Genomic DNA, 4,579 nt, shown 5'->3' on the forward strand with positions numbered 1-4,579 from the left:
CTCCCTCCAGGATCTCCAGCAAAGTTCTGGCTAGGATCTTTTGCCATGGACGGAGTCGGCGAAGACTATCCACCTCTTCCTACGGTGGAGTCCTATCCGTCCCGAGTGAGGGGGTTACCTAGGGGAATGGGGGGCTTACCTAAGGGTCCCTGTTCGGGCGCCAGATGCTGGGGTCCAACCTCAGCAGGTCCAGGGGTCCCCAAAGGTGTGGACGGAGTCGGCGATGAAGGAATGACACGGAGACAGTGTTCAGTTGATCAGCAGCCTAGCCAGGATCTCTAGCCAGGATCTCCAGCGAAGTTCTGGTCAGGACCTCCTGCCAAGTTCTGGCTAGGATCTCCAACCAAGTTCTGGTGCCATGTTCTCTCGCTAGGTTCTCCAGCCAGGTTCCTTTTTTATCTGATGAGGATCTGATGAGGATCTGATGTTTATTGTCTTGTTACATCTATATTTATACCAGCCGATTTTAATCCTGTCAATTTCTATTACAAAGGTTAGGGCGTTTCTTATCTCCATTCCAGGGAGTAAAGATTATGTAGCTTAACTACCCGCCTGGCACTTAATTAAGGGGTTGTATCCCCTCCCTAACCTCAGGGAAAAATCCCCACCTGGGGAAACAACCTTTCTCGGAGAGGTGACCTTGGTTAAAACACATGGCGCTAAAGGGAGCAAACATATTAAGAACAATATGCTATATATGCCAGGTCCCTTGAAACATATGCTGTGCAGATGTTTCTTTCCTGCAGCGACTGTGTCAAGCAGCAAGGATGGACCGGATCCCGGCAAATTCCCCCTTTTTTATTTTTTAAATGATAGCACATGCAAATCAGTGGCCACCTCTCAAATTGGGCTGTTTAAGACTCTGAAGAAGACTGGCAAGCAATGACAATAAGCATAGCTATAAACATAGTGGATGGAGTGCACAAGGAGCCTTGTTCCTGTAGAAGGTTGCTGACCTCTTCAGTCAAGGGATTTCAGCTGTCCTCAAGTCGGGGGTTTGGTTGTCCTTGTTGATCTGGCTAACGGGCAGCATCATTAGAGAAAAACCCCAAATGCTCTCTTGTATCCATTTTAAGAGTAGGATTGGCACTTTCTGCTATTAGCTGAGTCCTGATCTATCACCCCAGGGAGAGCTTTCCAATCCTGCACTTTTCTGGGGTGGAAAGGCTGCAGTGGGGTTAAGCATAAGGCTCCTTTGGCCTACCTTCTCCCATGCCTCTACATTTACCTTTCCGGCACCTTTCCTTCCTCAGAAAAGCATGGACACACTTCTTGTATAAAACATTCCATCTGACTGGGCGTAACCTTAACTCCTCTGCTAGCAAGCATATGTGTTAAAAGATCAATACAGAGTCTTTTTTCTTTAGACTCAGTATGGCACATCTTCTTAATCTAAGGATCAATACAGAGTCTTTCTTTGGACTCAGTATGGCACATCTTCTCAATCTAAGGATCAATACACAGTCTTCTTTCTTTGGACTCAGTATGGCACATCTTCTCAATCTAAGTTCTGTACTATCCACCTTCTTACCCTACTTATCCTCTATAGGGGGGTCTGCAGCACCCTGGTGGAGTCCTATCCGTCCCGAGTGTGGGGGTTCTCAATGAGGGGGGGCTTACCTAGGGGAATCCTGTTCCAGGGGTTCCCAAAGGTGTGGATGGAGTCGGCGATGAAGGAATGACACGGAGACAGTGTTCAGTTGATCAGCAGCCTAGCCAGGATCTCTAGCCAGGATCTCCAGCGAAGTTCTGGTCAGGACCTCCTGCCAAGTTCTGGCTAGGATCTCCAACCAAGTTCTGGTGCCATATTCTCTCCTAGGTTCTCCAGCCAGGTTCCTTTTTTATCTGATGAGGATCTGATGTTTATTGTCTTGTTACATCTATATTTATACCAGCCGATTTTAATCCTGTCAATTTCTATTACAAAGGTTAGGGCGTTTCTTATCTCCATTCCAGGGAGTAAAGATTATGTAGCTTAACTACCCGCCTGGCACTTAATTAAGGGGTTGTATCCCATCCCTAACCTCAGGGAAAAATCCCCACCTGGGGAAACAACCTTTCTCAGAGAGGTGACCTTGGTTAAAACACATGGCACTAAGGAGAGCAAACATATTAAGAACAATATGCTATATATGCCAGGTCCCTTGAAACATATGCTGTGCAGATGTTTCTTTCCTGCAGCGACTGTGTCAAGCAGCAAGGATGGACCGGCTTCCGGCAAAGATTCACTAATTAGCCCATTATAAAGGCTCAAGGTAGTTTGAGGCCTTTTCTAATTCTCAAAATCATGGGTATTTTGAAATATCTTAATTTCCTAGGAGTTTCACTCTTGCTTCTTCTTGGGGCCTTAGATGTTCTGTTGTATTCCTCTGTCCGTAATTTATTTTCTTCAGGCACTCACATGTTTGCAAACCCCTGAGCTTTTTATGTGCTCATGCCCCCACCAAGTGCTTACATTGGCCTACAACTGAGCAATCCCTTATCCATGGATGGCAAAGCAGCTCAGTTTATGCCCAAAGTATCTCAAAGTCTTTTTGATTTTTTATTCCTTCTATAAGCTTTTGACCTGCATCCCTTTAAACACAAGGAGTTGAACTCCATCTATCTTATGGTGTGGCTCCACTCATGCTGTTATAACAAAATACCACAAACTGAGTAGCATCTAAGAAACAAAAATTTATTTTTCACAGTTTTGAAAGCTAGCAAGTCAGAGGTCAGGTTGCCAGCATAGTTAGGTAAGGGCTGTCTTCCAGATCACAGATATCTTGTTGTATCCTCACATGGCAGAGTTGGGCAAGGGAAGTTTCTGGGTTTTCTCTTACAAAGTTATTAATCTCTGCTTTCATGATCTAATTGATGGGGAACATAAAAATAAATTTTGGGGAGGGGACTAGTAATCTGACTCTATACCTAGTTATCATTACCCCTAATGCACATTCTTGCTAGCCGATAATTAACTCACTGCCCCTTCCTTAATTATCTGGTCTTGCAAGACTTGTTTACCTAAATACTCACATTTTACAGAGGCCATAAACCATGAACAATAAACAACCCCCAGAGGGAGTTATCAGCGCTGGCACCAGGCCAGGCCTTTAGATGTGGTCTCACACCTGATCAGAGGGCCAACACATGGGGCTTTTTGCAAAGCCCGAGAAAGGTCCGGAAGTCTGATCTATATTTTGGGGACAAAGAATCAAAGGGTATAAAGATAAAGCTTCTTCCATATTGGCTTTCTCAGGATTTGGAAACAGGCTTCCCTTAGTCACGGTACTAGTACATCTGGAAATAAATGGGTTTTTCCTGCATCTCCGAGTACTCCTGTGTGTATTTTCTGGTCTCCTGGTAAATTACGTAACATAATAACCTTCAAAAAGCCCCACATAATAATATCATCACATTGAGCATTAGGATTTCAACACATGCATTTGAAAGGAACTAATCATTCAGAACATAGAATCATCCAAAATGCTGAGTTTGGAATATCGACTTTTTCAACCCATTCACTCCCCTCCTTAAAGTCCAGCCGATACCCCCTGCCCCCACTGTGTCCAAGTGAAAAATCTCTTCCACTCCCAGCTACAAAACATACATTATCTACCACTTGAGTGTTATAGGTGTTCATGTAATTTAGGTAAGTTGTTTCTTCTATATTAAGTCTGCCTAGACCCACATGAATCATCCCAAAGTGCCCTGATGTAAATCAGAATTGGTTCTACTGCTCCCCAAATGAGGAGACATATTAGTGTGACTTGGTAAGATTTTGATTTGTTAACTGATCCTTTATCATTCAATATCCTTCCTTCCCTTCTCCTAATACATGAAAGCAACTTGACTTTCATTGCCTTAAGAGAAAGATGTGGCAGGGAACAAAGCAGATACAGATTGAATTATTTTCTGATCTTGGGATTCTCAAATTGTAAATTATTAGGGCAGTAACTGGAAGCTGGAGTAGGTGAGGAAGATGCTTGCTGCCTCATAGCTGAGTATGCTTCAAGGATCATGTGCTGCTATGTATGCCTGAAGCAACTGAAATGCAAATTTGGAGAAGTTGCTATCTCAATGGTTGGCTGAATTGAGCATGTAATTAGGATGGTTTGACAATAGATTAGAGTAAGCAATTGGTACTTTGTTCTGGGAAGCCATATGGTTCACCTCAAAGTATCCTAAGGAAACTCAGTATTAATTTATCTCTGACCTAGTCCAAGAGTTCAGTTTCAGATTACCAGCCCTATAACAGAATGGAGCCCCAGTAACCCAGGAGAAGCTATAGTAACATCTTTTGCTGTTGTTGGATTGTTGGATGGGTAGCCAAAGAAGGAGTGTGCTCAATAAAATGAAGGACAGAGGTTAGGTCAAGGCAACCCTTTTAGGATGACCTTTCTTTCTTTGAGAAGCTCCTAAGCAAGAAGTTTTCCTTACCAAACCTATCTCTAGAAGAGCCTCAACTGAAGACACCACTGGCAAGTGAGGAAGTACTACAGAAAATAAGTGCTCTTGAAAATGTACTAGTTGCTCTCAGAGCTCTCAGATTGCCAAAATATTGACCCTGCAAGAAGGGGAAAAATCTCACTGTAGTTGA

The 4,579-nt window shown here is 43.6% G+C and overlaps 1 pseudogene; it reads left to right on the forward strand.

Moving 5' to 3' along the window:
* Positions 1-4,059: 4,059 nt before the first annotated feature.
* On the forward strand, positions 4,060-4,579 carry LOC102428401 (annotated as a pseudogene).

This window comes from Myotis lucifugus, unplaced genomic scaffold (assembly GCF_000147115.1).
Source record: "Myotis lucifugus unplaced genomic scaffold, Myoluc2.0 scaffold_192, whole genome shotgun sequence".
In the NCBI taxonomy this organism is placed as follows: Eukaryota; Metazoa; Chordata; class Mammalia; order Chiroptera; family Vespertilionidae; genus Myotis; species Myotis lucifugus.